Source organism: Ambystoma mexicanum, chromosome 1q (genome assembly GCF_040938575.1).
Source record: "Ambystoma mexicanum isolate Mex_15411 chromosome 1q, UKY_AmexF1_1, whole genome shotgun sequence".
Classification (NCBI taxonomy): Eukaryota; Metazoa; Chordata; class Amphibia; order Caudata; family Ambystomatidae; genus Ambystoma; species Ambystoma mexicanum.
In genome coordinates this window covers 637,637,160-637,655,393 of record NC_090922.1, presented here as the reverse complement: position 1 = coordinate 637,655,393, position 18,234 = coordinate 637,637,160, and the positions used below count along the sequence as shown (strand labels likewise).

The following is an 18,234-nucleotide window of genomic DNA, read 5'->3' as shown; positions in this document are numbered from 1 at the left end:
TCCAAATGCATCCCCCGTGCCCTGAGTTTAACGTTCGAGGATGACACATTGATTCAGTATGGTCGCCTATTGATTAAAACTGTTCAATCTCTCCACGCACAGGGCTGTGTGGGCTTGCCTGAGCCAGCGGTGGGACCTTGCCACCATCTGTGACTGAAAACTGGGTCCTGGTGATGATCCACCAGCAGAGGACATTGCTTCAACCAAGGAGATGCGGCCCCTACCAAGTCCTCCTCACCGCCAAATTTGCAGTGAAGTGTAATGGGACTCCGGTCCGGATCCATGCACACTGCCGAAAGGTCTCTGCTCCATGACGACTGATCTTCCTCAGACATGCCATCACTGCCACGACCCTCGAGACCAGCTGGGACCCCCTCCGGCTAAGTGCCAGTTCCAGAATCGGGCAGTCGATTGGGACCAGACCAAACTTTTTTGGAGATCCAGGGCCTGACCCTCACTCAGCCAATATGTGCACGTGCTGCATCAGAACCCACAGTTGCTGAGTCTTTTCAACACAGTGAGGGCCCTGTATGAGATATTGCTAAAGCTCATCCAGCAGGCGATCATGGCCCCAGAGGGAACCACACACAATCAAGTTCTGATGCTGTTTCACCACCTCAGGAGTTTGACCCCCTTAGATCTCACAATGCAACCAGCCCAAGATACGCCCTACAATCCCAAGGAAGAATACCAGTGGTACCAGAATGCTGAGCCAGTTACCCATCCCTGCATCCTGGTCATCAGGAACCATGAATCCGCCAGTGGAGTGAGTCCTGAACCAAGATTGAATATCAACGCTGCCATGGTCTCGCCAGCGATGCAATGTTGCCCTTGATGCTATCACTTGTTGGTATTCATCTTTGATACAAGGGCCCTCCTGTTCATCTGGCTCTGGTACGTGTGAATGCCATACTGCAATTATCGATAGGAGGAGCCGGAGTCTTTGGAACTTTCGCTCGTTTGAACTCTTGTACATTGAAACTTTTGTTTGTTGGAACACTCACTCGATTGAACATCAAACACGTAAGACATTTCAACTTTTGAACCATACTTCATCTCGGCATCTACCTCACTCAACCCGCCACCCAGAGTGAACGGACTGTCCACCCAAAGCTGCTCCATCATGCACCCTGCATTCCCCCAGGCCTATCTGTGTGGAACAGATATCTGTGTGGAACACACTCGAGGAGCATCACCAAAGCCAAAATGTCTGGATATCTATCTTTCATTGTGGTGATTGTATGTTTAATACTGGTTTCCAATATATGTGTGTCTGGCTCCTTCTGCACTTCCTGTCATGGTACGGAGGACTCCACTGTGCACCCCTGGATGCACATGCCTGCATCTTTAACCTGATTAACTGCTGTGTATGTTCGCTCCTGCCCCAGAGCATGGCTGCCCAGTTTCCCATTGCTCCCATAACTATCCAGTTGGGAGATTACTACCTTGACCACAAGCCAACTACACAGTCTCCAGACCCTTGGCCCTGTAGGAACGCCCCTTTTGAAGTGGGGTTCAAAGAGCCCCTGAAACCACCCACCCCTGGGCTGGGAATGAACCAACCTGCTGCACTTCGCCTCTCCTCAACAGCAACGGGTCTCTGTGCTATGCTAACCAGGAGCCCCAGTACATGGGAACGAGTAAATGTCCGCATTACATGTCCACCCAGTCTAGTGCAGTGATCAACAATGTCACTGTCGCCTTTGACTCTGGAATCGCAATCACACAATCCGGGTACGCAACCTATTCCTGAACCTACTACATCTGTGGGAATAAGGCTTACAGGTGGCTGCCCATCAGCTGGGAAGGGAGCTGTTACCTGGGATACATCTTGCCTGCAGTGTGCCACATCCCCACATTCCTCACTGTACCCCAATTATAGAGAAAATCAGGTTGGGAGACGTTCATCTCTGTGGAAGGATAACTGATGCCAGGCCTTGGGGTTGAAGTAAACGAGACGCCTGTCTAAAGTATCCAGTTTGGTAGAAGATAAGCGCCTAGATTCCTGAGGGCTTTGTGCACTGTTCTAAATGTATAAATAAATAAATTGCAAATGCAACCACTGCCGCCTTACTTTCCCATGAACAGTTGTCTATCCGTACCATGGTGCTCCAAAACTGTATGGCCCTACACATCATGCTTTCCTCCCAGGGGGCACCTGCACAGTCGTAAAAGCTGAGTGCTGTACTTTTATACCCGATTACGCAAACAATATCTCAGACCCATAACAAACTGCAACTTCATCCTCAAAATCATGGATAAGATCGCCACCATGCAGCTCCAGGCACACGTAGAGGAATCTAATTCCCTCCACCCACAGCAGTCTGGTTTTCGCCCCGCACACAGTACCGAGACGGCCATGTTAGACCTGCAGACCAAAATGCTCGGTATTATTGACAAGGGTAAGACAGGCCTCCTCGTTCTACTCGACCTCAGCGCCGCATTTGATCTCCTCGACCATAACCGACTCCAGAATGCGCTAAAAAAGACCACCAACTGCTCTGATGAAGCCATCAGATGGATAATGTCCTTTCTAAAAAACAGAATATCCAGAGTGCACTGGGGGGACAAGTTCTCCCTTGAAAAAGAAATCCTCTGTGGAGTTCCCCAAGGGGCCAGTATGTCACCCCTACTGTTCAATCTTTACTTAAAATACCTATGCCTTGTTCTAGACCACATAAACGCCTATTTCACTAACTATGCTGACGACACACAGCTTGTATTCGAACTAAGTGGCAATTATCAGAAAGATAGCGAGCAACTTACCACGATATACAACCACGTGGAGCAATGGATGGACTCCAATTGGATGTGCCTAAACGGAAAAAAAACGGAACTCATGATTTTCGGCTCATCCTCTGCTCGTGCTAAGCTACCCTCATCCTACACATCCTTCCACATTAAAGATACCCCCATTCCGGTCCTAAGCAAGGTTAAAACCCTAGGTATGCTGCTAGAAGCATCGTTGGGTGCGGACGCCCAAGTACAGTTCATCAAAAAAAACTGTGCCTACCACCTCCGTCTAATAAAAGCCATCAGACCTTTCATATCCGAGGAAAACTGTGCGACCATAGCAAGAGCCACCATCTTATCGCGCCTTGACTATGGCAACGCTCTAGTCCTGGGTGCCTCCAAGCAATGCCTACAAAGCTACCAAATTGTACAGAACAACGCGGTAAGAATTGTCAAGCTCAAAACTAAAACAGAACATATCAGCAACTCCAGAAGAGAGCTTCATTGGCTGAAAATCGAAGATGGGGTGCATTTCAAAACCTTAACCATCGTTCACAGATGCATCTACGGAAAGGCACCAACCTACTTAAAAACTAGGATCAAACCATACGTTCCTAATAGAACACTGAGATCATCCCAACTTGTTAAAATTGCTACGTCACCTCACAAACTCAAAAGTGGCTTAGGAAGAGCCTTTCCAACCCTTGCAGCCAACCTTTGGAACAATCTACCAGACCACCTTAGACTGGAAACCAACTACTCGCATTTTCGCAAACAGGTAAAAACCCATATCTTCAAATAAACGGCCATCACAGCATATGCCTCAGTTAGCTTAATTCTATGTGACTGTCCCGTCTGCTCTGTCTAATCACTATCTGTTCCGTCCGTTCTCGTGTCCTTGTTTCTGCGCCCCGAGGCTCGCGAGCTACCGGCGCAATATAAATAAATATATTATATTATTATTATTATTATTAATATCACTGACATCATCACCCACATTCATGATACCGTTACCGCTCACAGCAGCGAATGGTCTGGATGATCCCCTTTTTGTAATGGCTTGGCAGGCAGGGAACGCCTGGTCTGGGGGGTTTGCCCAGAGCAAGTGCCAGAGGTTTAAGATGAATTCTAAACCTGGCAGCCATCACCTTTTTGTTTTGCTTTGTGACTGCTCAAGAAGTTCCTCAATCATGATTGAAGAATGCTCGCCTTCACTGTTCACGCTTCTAACGTAGTCGTATATCCCTTTTGGCATAGCTAAGCATGTTTTAGGCTCTCGCCTTTTAGTCTGGGGCAGCTTTAGCAGGCAGATGCGGTCCTATTACAAGGCCTCTCACCTGCTCCAAGGTGAGATGTGAAGCATTAGGGAGGAAAGTTGCCTTGAAGAAATGCGTTAGACTGTGCTATTTGCTGATAACACTAACTAGCGCTGCCAAATGCAGCTGGCATGAAAACATTGTACAAGAAGGGCATTGTCTCAATCAGCAATAAAATGCAAAGGTTAGACCTTGTCAAGACTGAGACCACCCCCCTACCATTGGCACAATTGTAATCCTGACAGTATAAGAGACCTGGACCCGGGAAGGAGGGGGGTTAAACTGTGCCGCAGTCTCATGTTACGTTGGTCTTTTGTTTGCTTTGACTAATAAAGTGTTCATCAATCCACTAGAATCGAGTGCTCTTTATTTTCCACAACAATCTAAAATGGATAACCTGCAATTTCCATACTCGTTGAGCCTTGTTTTTTCAATCACAAATTTTAACAGCGTAGCAAATAGTTATAACAAAATGAAGACATCTGCAGAGAGCTCAGAGAAACTCTTGAAAAACTACAACTGGTCAAAACCTGAGTTCCAACACTAGTGTTCTGCCTTAAACACTCGGGCTGCATAACACGTGCCCTGAATGCTTTACACAGGCTGGAGTAGAGAGAACTGCAAACTAATTCCACGAATCGTGGGTCTGGCGCGCAACTGAAAGCAAACTACGCAAGGCCACAAACATCCCAATAGAACTCACACGAGGCCGTTGCACTAGTGCCCTACACACTCAAAGGGTGGCAAGCAGTTCCGTTCCTAATGCTTGCTGCTGCTGCTGTAGCTAATGCTTTCCTGCATTTTGGTATGCACTTGTTTATAGGCGCATTATAAATGCCCTATTATATCATATCCTGATCTCACGCCTAGAGTGCTGGATTAGTGCTGGATTTAGACTGGATTTTGCCAGATCTGGGATCCGGCAAAAACTGTCTTCCTGCATGTCGGATCTGAAAAAAATCCAAACTCTTGTCCCAGTGAACATTGCATCTGGGCCATTTAATGTGTTTGCCAAATCCAGAACTTGTTGTTAGGACCAAGGGTAAGAGGCAGAGGCGTAGACAGGGTAGGGCTTGAGCGGGCAAGGCCCAACCAAAATCTGTAAGTGCCCACTCAGCAGAGCTGTGTAGGTTTTTACAGACGTTAATGCCACTGTGCTGAGCCCAACTAAATTAGCTTCAGGCCCCACTTGTTAGACAATCCTGGCTACGCCTCTGGTAAGAGGTATTCCCCCCCATAAAACGAATGAGAAAATCCCAAGGCCAAAAACACTGAATTTAAAAATCGAATGAATGCAGGATTTTGCACTTTTTATTAAACAAATAAATGGGGTGGGGTAAGGGTATATATAAAGATAGGGGGATGTTGGTGGGGCTGACAGGGGGCACCCCCAGCATTAAAAATAATCAAAATTGTGTGTTTTCGGCCTCAGGATTTATTTTTCACTATTTCAACAAAGAACCGGGTAATACACTTGCCCACAAAACCATATGAAGCGTGACTACAATGCCTGTGAAAGCACTCATTACGACTGTACTCTGCTGGAACTATTTAAATACAGCTCCACAGGGTTAAAAAGGTAAGCAACTTTAAAATTGTCTAGGAACAATGTAGGAAGCGCTCCTCTACTGGATTATTTTGCATGGGTTCTTGATTAGCCTTCTAAGGGGCACACATGTTTATGGGAGGGGAGTGGGAACAATCACACCAACCCTCGCCCCCACTCTCCATCGCTGGTGGTATCCCAACGAAAATGAATTCCATTTCCAGGACTGCTTGCCTGGCATCCCCTCCTACCTCCTTCCTTTGAAATGTATCCCGGAGAGACTGTGTGCCTGCAGTGCACCTGATCCTAAAGCGGCAGCTGTGCTATGCCAGCTTCATCTGCTGCATTAATCCTCGAGAAACGTCTTTGCCTATGTCTGACCAACTGCAACACCTGACTACAAATCAGAAGGCCTCAGTTTCTGGGGAACCCGCAGAAATAATCGAATCCAAAAATACCTAACGAGAAATGACCGAATTTGTTAGGTATTTTTGTAAGTTTGCAATAATATATAGATGTGGGGTAAGGGTATAGGTGAAGGTAGGGCAAAACGTGGGGGGTACGGTGATCTCCTCCCCCAACCCCCCGCATTATTAAAAAAATAATCCGACCAAAATAATAGTGGTCATTTCTTATTAGGTATTTTTTTTTCCAATCATTTTATGGTAATCCCAGTTCTGAAACTGGGGAGAATTTTGATAGACCTGGGATCCAGCAAAAATGCCCCCCACGCCTCCAAAAAATGCCCATGCCATCAGACCTCACAGTGCCCCGAGTGGGAAAATGTAAAGCGCATGCTGACAGCACCGCCATAGTTACTTCCTGGGATGGGCAAAGCAGGCAGCTGGCCGGTGTGTCGAAAGAGAAAGTATATCTTACCTCCTATTGTAATAAATATATTAATATTGGCCTACGCCAAGCTGCTCTAAAGGCGCTTGCAAAAGAAATCCGTGTTGCAAGGTCCTGACCTTAAATCCATGTAAACTGACTTTTTAGGTCAAGCTGCCAGTTTAGGATTCGCTTTGTAAAAGTCACCTTGTGAGTTAAAATGGTGGACGATGTCATTCCAGAATACAACATGGCCGTCTTGACCTCTGTACATAGCTAATATGTAACTTGCCTGCAGGCCACTTGTTGAGGTCGTGAACTGAGACCTTGTCCTTCGTTGACCTGTGTGTAAAAGGATTACTCGTGCAATGAAACTAATCTACAAGCATATGTTGAAACAATGTATTCAAATACTGAACGTAGAACATCTGTTTAACTACATTGTATTAATGTTTGAGAAGGCCTGCATGGAAAATCTTAGAATACACAGTCATTGCATAGGCTTGTTGATACATGTATTAAAGGCAAACCAGTTATATGCGGTTGTTCGAGACTTGGCAGTGGGGCTGGACATCGTGCCCACCGAATGTATAAAACGCGAATGCATTCTAATGTATAACGTCTCTCACTGAACACACTGAACCACGCTGGAGTTCGTTGTGTTGTAATGAGGGCTGATAGCTATCTGATTTTGCTCTGTTTTTGTAACTGGATTCAGTATAAAATAAAGTACTTTGTATGTTCCTTTGTAACCCGTGTTCGGTGTATTTCCTTTTGGGGTACTCAGCCTCGATATTTTGATTTTGTTTTCACAGTTGGTGCCCGAATAGGGACCCTCAAGATTGATGCCGGATTGTTGAAGGTTGACGCACGCTATCGGACCGGGATCGGACGGTGTGACATAAGGGGCCTCCTGAACGAGACGCGACACCTCAGCAGCGCTGCACGACCCGATCCTTGGACGATTAGCGTGGAGTCCGAGACGGCATCTTGACGAGGGTCCACTTATCGAGGCGGGCAGATTTGCCGAAATCACCATACACGAGGTAGGATTAGTTAGGTAAGATTCTTAGAAATCTGATCGGACCTCCTTAGGTTTGGTCAGGTGAGTCGTGACCCGATTCTTAATTTAACCCTGACAATTTGAATTTTGGCGCATTTTATCTGCAGACACACTTATTGACCAGGTAACACCAAGAATTTGAGATATGCCTGGGAAATTGTCTACCTGCTTTAGGGCATTATTCCGCAGTGATAGATAATCGTTGGAATTTAGCCGTCCCGCACCACAGGAGGGGTCGCCGGCATGTACTATGTACTCTAAGCATGGCATTGGAAGTATAGTATTTAATGACATTTGGCACAGACAAACCAGACATGCCTCCGAACTTCAGTGGCCAATCAATGGTAGTTTTGAAATCCCTCGTATTGAGTATTTAGAGTCAATTCTATTAAAGAAAAAGGTTAGACCTGCAGCATTTGATGTTTTGCAGAATTGGAAAAAAGAAGGGTTGCAACAACTTAAAAGTAGAGAGAAACATGCACGCCGTCATAAAACGAACGCTGAAAAAGCGTTGTTATATGATCAGGACAAACAGTCTGAGGCGACTAAAAATATGCATAGGGCTTTCTCACTCGGTATTCAGAAAATCTATCCTTCCAAAGATCTTCATATTTCTGATGAGTTTATTGACAAAATATTAAATGAACGAAGGCCTGGTGCCTCTGCGCCACCTCCGTATGCTCCTCTTCCTGCTGCTTTGCCTCTTCCTCCTGTTATTCCTGCTCCACCTGTTGTTGTTCCCGTTGTTCTTGCTCCGCCTAATGTTCCCCTTCCTCCAGCTCCCCCACCTCTTTTTATCGCACCAGTTATAGTACCTCCATCAAATATGCCTGCTCCCTCTCTTCCAAGTGGTCCTGAGCTGCTTGTAATCGATCGAGGTACAGGAACAAAGGTTGTCACTCGCAATACTGTACCGCCGGAGAAGAAACGTGAGTTAATTGCATGGGCTAAGCATTGTATGGAGAAGGATGATCAAGCTAGCGTTTTTGCCACACTTTTTAATATGGATAATTTTCCTGAGAAAAATGTTTTTATTGAAGGTTTAGGGATTCAGTTATGTATAATTTGGGGAAGATTAAATAATGTGGATCTTCCACAAGGGTTAAGGGATCTAAATACTCTAGCGCTTTCTAGAGACACTGTGAAGAAGGTAAATGAGCATGTCAAAAGGGTATTTGTGTATAGGAAGGAGTTAGAAAAGTTACAGAACAAGGATGACGAGGAGGAAAATATGTATGTACAGAAACGGTTCCTTCCGTGTCGTAAATCGATATCTGAGGAAACGCGAATTTGTAAGAAAGACGTGATTAGATGGATTTCAGACATATCGATAACTCCAGTTGAGGTATATGACACATACAGTCAATATACGATAGAAATGCAGAGGAAAGTGATACAGGTAATGGTAGAGTACCTGCAGGATGAGTGTGTAAAAAGGAGGATTAGTTGTCCCACAGAGTTATTGAGCGTTTATAAGAGAGCTTTTTCACTAGACACTTCTTCGACTGCTTTAGCGCTGGACTTGGCTCTGTTGCTTAGTAAGCGTTCGGAGTTGCCTATATCTCAGTTGCCTATGAGAGGTTCCTCCGACATTTGGCCCGAAGGTTGAGATTGCGGCTGATCCTGCACATAATATAGTCGCTGTGAACATCCCTGCACATTATGTATCACAGTTTGTTCATGTCCCGTTTTCACGGCAGGAAGTGAACACCATTAGACAGTCTATTCCTGACATTAGGAAAAATCCGACAGGGTTCTATAAAGAGATAGTCCGTTTTGCAGTCCTCAGTGTTCACCCTAGGCGACATTGATTTGTTGTTTCCTGTACTCCTGCCCATAGATTTATGGAAACAAGTTAGAACTATTGACAACGTACCCGGGTTGGGAGATAGATGGGTGAATATAACTAGACTCGATGGGGAAAGGCCAGCTGGTGAAAGACCGCCTCAGGTGATATTAACTTTGCCTGACAGAATCGTTGCTAAATTAAAAACCATAATTCCCGAAAAGAGAATTATTTGGGACAACCTTACGGCCTGTGTCCAAGGAAAGTCTGAGGGTGCTACCGAGTTCTTTAATCGGTTCGAACAGGTATTCCCGGATTTCAGTGGACAAGACTTAGGTACAGAGTCTTGGAAAAGATTATTTGTGGACAAATTTGTATGTGGATTGCTGCCTGACATCCTCTCACAAATTATGTCTTCTGAGAGCGCTTGACAGGCGAAATCACAATCAGAAGTACTGCACATGGCTCAGTACTACGAGAACCATGTCAATAATGAAAAAGGTAGGATTGAAAAACGGAAAGGCGATTTAAAAACTAAAGTGCTATTGCAGCAAATTGTTAGGGGCCCCAGAAGGGATAGTTCTCAGGTTAGAGGTCAGTATGTCCCACAGGGGAATTGGCCCCTGGGTCCTGTGAACATTAACCAGTGCGCTTATTGTCATCGAGAGGGTCATTGGTGAGCACAATGCCCCGTCCTTCAACAAAGGTCAAATAATAAATTCGGTAATATGGGTAGGCGATCCAGAGGTCGCCCGGGTGTAGGGGGCCCTGGTAGAGGTCAGTTTACACAGGACCCTCAGCAACCTTTCTCGCAGGACGAACAGGCTCCGAGTGTGGACACCAGGAACATATTTGACCATCCTTCTGCTGCATATTTATCTGGAGAGGTTCCTTTTGATGATATTCTGTTTCGTTAGGATTGCCCGAAGCAGGGTTTGGAACCTACACCTATTCCCGTCAATCAGAAAGGTCCCTACGTTGAAATGGTGGTGGGAAATAGGAAACATAAGTTTTTGATAGACACTGGAGCACAGAAGTGTTCCATTGATCATTCACGGTTTCCAAACATTCCACTGTCAGGGCAAACCAATGTTTCTGTAGGGTTTTCTGGTACACCAGTTGTTTGTCCGGTTTCTATGCCGGTACCTATTTCTTTGTGTCCCTTTATGGACCATTGTCCATTTCTGTTGACCTCGGATTGCGGAGAGAACTTGCTGGGGTTGAATCTGTTAAAGGAATTAAATGCAGTGATTTATTGTTCTTCTGACGGAGTGCGCTTGACGATTTCACCACAGCAATTTTCTGCCTCGCAATTCTTGACTAGATCTTTGCCTCCAGAATTCATTAATGCACCAGAGAGCTTGTGGGCTGTCGACGACAATGATGTTGGTGTTTTACAGATTGAGCCTGTTAAAATAGTTTTGAAACATGGAATTGAGCTGCCACACATTCCCCAGTATAAGATTTCGGTTGAGGGCGAGAGAGCTTTGAAATGTATTGTTTCCGATTTTGTGCATCGTGGGGTGATTGAAGAAATTACAGGAAGTATGTGTAACAGTCCGATTTTACCCGTGTACAAGAAAGGCGATAATGCAATTCCATTCCGTTTCATAATTGATTTACGTGCCATTAATAAAGTTGTGGCACCACAATTTCCAATTGTGCCTGATGTAACGACAATCCTAACCATGATTCCAGCTACAGCTACTTACTTACTTACTTTAGTGTTGTGGACCTGAAGAATGCTTTCTTTAGTATTCCTATACACAAGGATAGTAGATATTTGTTCGCGTTCACCTTAGGGGGACGCTCGTTCACATTTACTCGTGCACCTCAAGGGTACACACAGAGCCCTAGCATTTACAGTAGGGCTTTGAAAGAACAGCTTGATACCCTTGAATTGCCCTCTACCTGTACTTTGCTTCAGTACGTTGATGATGTGCTTCTAGCTGCTGACTCTGAGGGTGCCTGTAAGGAGGGCACTGTGTTATTACTTATCCATCTAGCTAAGCATGGTCACAAAGCTTCGCTTAATAAATTTCAATATTGTTGTCAGGAGGTCACCTATTTAGGCTATCTCCTGTCAAAGGAGGGAAGAAGATTGACACCTGAAAGAATAAAACACATTTCTGGCATGTCTGTCCCAAATACACAGAAGGAAGTTAGGGCCTTGATAGGTATGGCTTCTTACTGTAGGTTGTGGATCCCGAATTTTTCACTAGTGATCAAACCGATGTTGGCTTTGACAAAGAAGGGCATTTCTTCGCCATTGCCATGGAACGCGGTACACCAGCAGTCGTTTGACTTGCTTAAGACTGCATTATGCTCTGCACCAGTTTTGGACACACCAAACTATGAAAAGACCTTTGTGTTGTTTGTGCATGAATGTGATGGATGTGCTTTGGCTGTATTAACGCAGGAACACGGAGGGAAGAATAGGCCGTGCGGTTGCTTTTCTTCCGCCCTCGATCCTGTATCATGCGCTTTGCCAAGATGTTTGCGAGCTGTTGCTGCTGCTGCCGCGTCTGTAAAACAGAGTGAGGGAATAGTCCTAGGCCATGATCTAACCCTGATGGTGCCTCACTCTGTAGATGTTCTACTGAACCGAACTCAAACGCAACACCTCAATTCTGCACGGTTGACAAGATATGAATTGATCTTGTTTTCTCCTCACATTCAAATTAAGAGGTGTTGTGTTTTTAATCCGGCTGAACTCCTACCGAACAAGAGACAAAGGGTAGAATTGATTTGAAAGATACTCCCTTGGTTAATACGCAAGGAGAGCTGTTTTGTGACGGCTCCTGCTTCAAACCTCTGGATGGTACATCCACAGCTGCTTATGCGATCAATACATTGAGCACGGTTGTGGAAACTAAGGGAATCACGCACAATTCTGCTCAGGCTGCAGAGATTATAGCATTGACCCAAGCTTGTGAACTTTCCGAAGGGCTTGCAGTAAATATATATACTGATAGTCAGTATGCCTTTGGGGTGGTCCACAACTTTTGGAGACTTTGGTCAGAGAGAGGGTTCCTAACTTCGCATGGCACCAAAATTCAACATGGCTCCCTAATAGTACACTACTCTCAGCGCTTGCGCTCCCTACTCAGTTAGCAGTTATGAAATGTGCAGCACATCGAAAGATTACAGATGATATAGGGAAAGGGAATGCTTTCGCTGATCAGATAGCTAGGCAAACTGCTACCGATCTCCTTACGGAGATGTATGTTTCAAGGGAATCTGTAGATGCTTATGCAATAGATGAGGGTGTTGGGTCTGAATGGGATATCCAAGCTGATGCCACGTTAGAAGAATCCAAAAGGTGGGCTAAAGGCTTGGGGAAACTTGATGATGACGGGTGTTGGGTGGACGTACTAGAAGGGAAATGGGTACTCCCTGACGCGTATGTCATGATGATGGTCATCATGGCCCATGGTCCCATGTATGTGCCCAGAAAATGACAAAAATGTTAGAGGTAGTTTGGGTAAATGACAAAATTTCCAAAATTTCCCAGGGCTAAGTCCAGAAGTATATGATTTGCCTGCAACACAACGTGGGAAAGGGGACAGTAACTCCAAGGGGTAGTTTTGGGCCACCCTCTGTCCCCTTTGAAGTGATCCACTTTGATTTCATTGAAATGGAGCGATGCGATAATAAGAAATACGTACTGGTAGTTATCTGTGCTTTTAGTAAATGGGTTGAGGCTTTCCCTGTTAAAGATGCTACAGCTATGACTACTGCAAAAATCATGTTAAAAGAATACTTCCCGCGGTTCGGTTTGCCAAGAGTTATCTGGTCGGACAATGGTCGACATTTTGTCGCCGCTGTAATTCTGCAGATATGTACAGCATTACGATTTGACAAACGGTTCCATTCGGCCAGACATGCTCAGAGTGCCGGACTAGTAGAAAGACACAACGTTATCATCAAGAACAAGCTTGCTAAGACGTGTGCTGACACAAAACTAAAATGGCCGACGCCTTACCGATCGTGTTGTTATCCATGCGCACAACCCCTCAAACTAAGACTGGGCTCTCTCCATTTGAGGTGGTAATGGGGAGACCTGCCAATATTTGGAACCTTCCTAAATGTAACTCATTAAGAAATGTTGAAAATTTGCTACTTTCAGATTATTGTAGCCAATTGACTAAAAACCTGTATTTGATTTATCAACAGGTACAAGAAGATTTACCTGTGCGATACGAGGGCCTGGGCCACAGCATACGGCCTGGAAGTTGGGTGCTTGTCAAATCTTTTGAGCGCACTTCTTGCCTCGCGCCTCGCTGGCGTGGCCCATTCCAAGTCCTGTTGGTCACCCAGACAGCGGTGCGGGTCGCTCAGAGAAAGAACTGGATCCACGCGTCCCACATCAAGAAACATCCTCACCCTGTGCCACACGTTACAGAAGAAACAGAACCCCTCGCTGATACTGCAACCAACGATCCCAAAGCAGTAAGTGTCACTGAGAGTGTGTCGGAGAATCTCTATGAGCCTGTGAGGCTTGGGGAAGCTGCCATTGTGTCGCCACACTCTCCACAAATTTTGCATCCGGAAACTGCTATTTCGAATTCAGCCCCTTCACTTGCTTCCAACACGTTGCTTCCACCAGGAAGTGACGACATATTGTTTCCGGATCAATCAGTACCGGGAAAAGTCAAATATAATCTACGACCGCGAAGATAGACTTATGACACGGTTTTGCTGTGCATTTGATAGACTTACAGCACAGTTTTGCTGTGCATCTGATAGAATTAGGGCACAGTTCGGCTGTGCATTCGGAGAAGGAAAAGAGTAATCGAGGGCTTGCTTTTTGCCCAAATTTGAGAAAGGGGATTCTGTTGGCTAGGGTTGTGGAAGGACTAAGAAGTCGCTCGACCGAGAGGTCGCCAGCAACAAACTTTGGAGTATTTGTTTGAAGACTACGATGCTCGCCACCGCTACTGTTCGAATGGGACTTGTAAATAAGGGGGTGACCAACTGGGACAATGGACAAAATGCCTGGGCCCCGAAAATGTATTGCTGTATTTTTATAATGATATTTGGGTTTTTAATAGTCGCTGCCTTAGGATTGTGGTACCTCGAGGAAACTCACTCTTTAGAACTTTTGTTGCCTACTGAAAGTGCACCCATTGTCCCTACTCCCTTTGTACATTTGCATACTCTATCCCCTAGGGATTCTCAGCACAGACAAAAGTACCACAATAACACTTTACTGCTTATCATGAATGCTACACATGCCATTTTTAATAAATCTAACTGTTGGGTCTGCTCACATTTACCGCAACACGGGGACAAGGGGCTAGGTTGGTATATTCATCCTTTACCGTTGACAACTGCTTGCTATGCTTCTCTTAGAGCACTGTTCTTTGGCCGATGGAATGATAGCATCACAGGGAACTTTGATGGCACCAATTTGAATAGTTTTGAGAAACGTGTTTTGACTCCCCTGGGATGCTCACTTTTTGCAAATAGGAGTAAACCGAATGTTGCTTCTATTAGGCCTTCTGATAAACTGTCTCGTCCTTTCCAATCTTTGATTTCCTTTAAGATGGCTCAAATAGGCAATAAGGATTCCATGCCTCCTTCTTACATTGTAAACCTTAGCCCCGATTCAGTTTCTTTTTGCATACAGAGGAATGGAACTCAGTCAATGGGACATTTTCTAGGTTGTGCCAACGTTGCAAATTTGACTGGGGAAAACAGACCTTTGTATGTAGGCAAACCTGTCTACTTTGTCTGCGGTAATGCAGCATTCCCATGGTTGCCCAGGGATTGGCAGGGAACCTGTTATTTAGGGGTCCTGTTACCTGTGGTGTTTATAGCTAGTACAAAAGAAGTTTGAAGGCTCGTCCACGGCGGGACGAGAATGGTGACACCCCAGAACAAATCTTGGGAGATATAGCTAAATCAGTTGTGCCATTTTGGGGGCAGATAGCGAATTCAGAAGATGTCAGAAAACTAGCGAGAGTACTGGAGAGAACCATCAACCAGACCACGGACATACTCTATAATATGACGTTAGAACAAAAGGCGATAAGATTAGTAGCACTTCAAAATCGAATGGCGTTAGATGTCATTCTAGCTGAGCGTGTTCAAGTGTGCAAATTACTGGGGTCCACTTGCTGTGTTTTCGTACCAGATTCCTCCCCAACTATCTTCAAGGCAATACAGAATCTGCACGTCCTTAGTTCCGAAGTGCATGTTCCTGAGGGAAACTGGGATCTAAGCGCTTGGTTCTGGGACTTCTTGCGATCTTGGGGTTGGAAGGTACTTTCGGTCTTACTAATTATTTTGGGAATCCTGTTGTTTCTTTGTTGCTGTATTCAGTGTCTACCTGGTATGTGTTCGATGCTAGGGGAATGTTGCGCACAAGCAATAGGTTCGATAGGACATAAAGTGTATGCCCCGGATAAAACTTCCAAAGAATATGTGTTGAAAGATATTTTAGCAAGTGACCTAATGGCAATAGATATTTCCGATAGTGATTCAGGGTGCATGGACGATGATGCATGGAGTTATTTGCAAGGAGATCCAAAGTAGTTTTTAGCACTTGGCATAGGCCAAAAGGAGGGTTTGTCGAAGGAGAAAGTATATATCGTACCTCCTATTGTAATAAATATATTAATATTGGCCTACGCCAAGCTGCTCGAAAGTCGCTTGCGAAAGAAATCTGTGTTGCAAGGTCCTGACCATGTAAACCGCCATTTTAGCTCAAGCTGCCATTTTAGGATTCGCTTTGTAAAAGTCACCTTGTGAGTTAAAATGGTGGACGATGTCATTCCAGAATACAACATGGCCGTCTTGACCTCTGTACATAGCTAATATGTTACTTGCCTGCAGGCCACTTGTTGAGGTCGTGAACTGAGACCTTGTCCTTCGTTGACCTGTGTGTAAAAGGATTACTCATGCAATTAAACTAATCCACGAGCATATGTTGAAACAATGTATTCAAATACTGAACGTAGAACATCTGTTTAACTGAATTGTATTAATGTTTGAGAAGGCCTGCATGGAAAATCTTAGAATACACAGTTATTGCATAGGCTTGTTGATACATGTATTAAAGGCAAACCAGTTATATGCGGTTGTTCGAGACTTGGCACGAACCCTAGATCGGTGATGTATTAAAAGGAATATTAACCCGAAGTGGGGCTGGACATCGTGCCCACCGAATGTGTAAAAAGTGAATGCATTCTAATACACAACGTCTCTCACTGAACACACTGAACCACGCTGGAGTTCGTTGTGTTGTACTGAGGGCCGATAGCTATCTGATTTTGCTCTGTTTTTGTAACCGGATTCAGTATAAAATAAAGTACTTTGTATGTTCCTTTGTAACCCGTGTTCGGTGTATTTCCTTTTGGGGTACTCAGCCTCAATATTTTGATTTTGTTTTCACAGGTGTGCCATTGATTTGATGAGGTAGGAATCAGTTCAGCTATACACAGCCTTCCCAGATCCTGCAGCACAAAGTGAAAGAGCTCTGCCCCAGTTTGCCTTTTTTCGTTTTGCATTTCATGCACTTCAAACACTAAGAGAGAAACGAGGCAGCACAGGGTCTTGCACTGAAATCTGTTTATTTTTAGACATCCCTTTGTCATTAGCAGAGTTATTAAAATGAAAAGTGATTAGTGGCTGTAGACACAGCAATGTGTGGGTAATTAGGAGCGACTAATGTCTGTTTCAACTCCCCTAGAAAGAGGTAATGGTGGGTGACTAGAAATTGAGGGGTTGATAATAAGCAGCATGCTAAATCTTGGTAGCACCGTTGTAAAACCCAGCGGAGATTTGTTTAGTCTGTAATTATTTTTCATTCTGGTACTTCTAGACCCTATTCAGGATAGGCAAAATAAAGCTACAATCATACCTTTTTGGCTTAGCATGGCATTATAATGATTTATATATCATCAGACGTATTTACTTTGTGATTTGTGTACTGTTTAAGGTATCTCTATAAAACGTCTATCTCTTGAATCCACCTCCTAGATTGACCCTCAGCCCCCCCTGTATTGCTCAGGCCACAGTTCGCCAACCCCCACAGGAGGCGTGTTCCAGGAATCATTGCCCATTTACCACGCTGGCCGGCCAGGTCCTCAGCTGGGTGTCTGAGTAGTAACCACCCTGTTGAACTCTCTGGGTCCGACTGCTTGAAATAAAAGTGGATTCAAGGTCCCGGAAGCCAATCCCTAAATAAATTCTGGCAGCAATGAATGTATGGAAAATCGCCCCAAAACAGAGGAGGCGAGCACAGCAGGCCATTGTTTGCAATTTGGTGGAGGCCACACATTTGAAATCTAAAGTCTCTTCCCAGAGTCCCCAGTAATGGGATCCAATTCTTGACTTCCCTCTAGAGCATAGAGCCCCTCCCTCGTGCTGATTACCATGTCATGCTTCACATTTTGTATGATCCAGCCTCTCCTGCTTCACATTTCCTTATACTCCTTGTGGTTTTATGTTATACAATCAGATTTTACTCTTTCACTTCCCTACAGCTCAATATGGAGGTAAGGCATTTTCTGTTTGCTGTCCTCCATAGTTTCTCCATTTATTGTTAATGGGTGTATGCGATGCATGGATATGTGTGAATCGCTGGACGGTGGAGATGGGTAGAGCCTCTACGTTGGCCCTCGGAGGCCTTTGTCTGGATAAAGTACCAATTCCGCCCTAGATTTGTGTATGTTACGATGTGAAACACACCTCCCTCTTTCATTAGATTAAAAGACAATGATTTGCCGTTCAGAAAATCTTTTAAAATGTTTCTTATTCCTTGCATTAGAAGACCCCTCTCCTTTCTGGGTCGATATTTTACTTCATGACACTCCTCAGAACCTCACCTGCTGGCCAGGCCTTCTGATGAAAAAAAAACACTTTATAAAACTACCCTAATAATACAAATGCATCTCAACTGTAGGTGATTGGCAACATTAAGTGCAAACCTTTCTGACTGGTGGCAAGTCGAGGG

General features: G+C 44.8%; 1 protein-coding gene across 2 annotated transcripts in view; it reads right to left on the bottom strand.

Annotated features, from left to right (window-relative positions):
* ABCA4 (ATP binding cassette subfamily A member 4) overlaps window positions 1–18,234 on the bottom strand; it is a 1,737,150-nt gene that overhangs the window by 831,501 nt on the left and 887,415 nt on the right. The gene's annotated exons all lie outside the window — the stretch shown is intronic.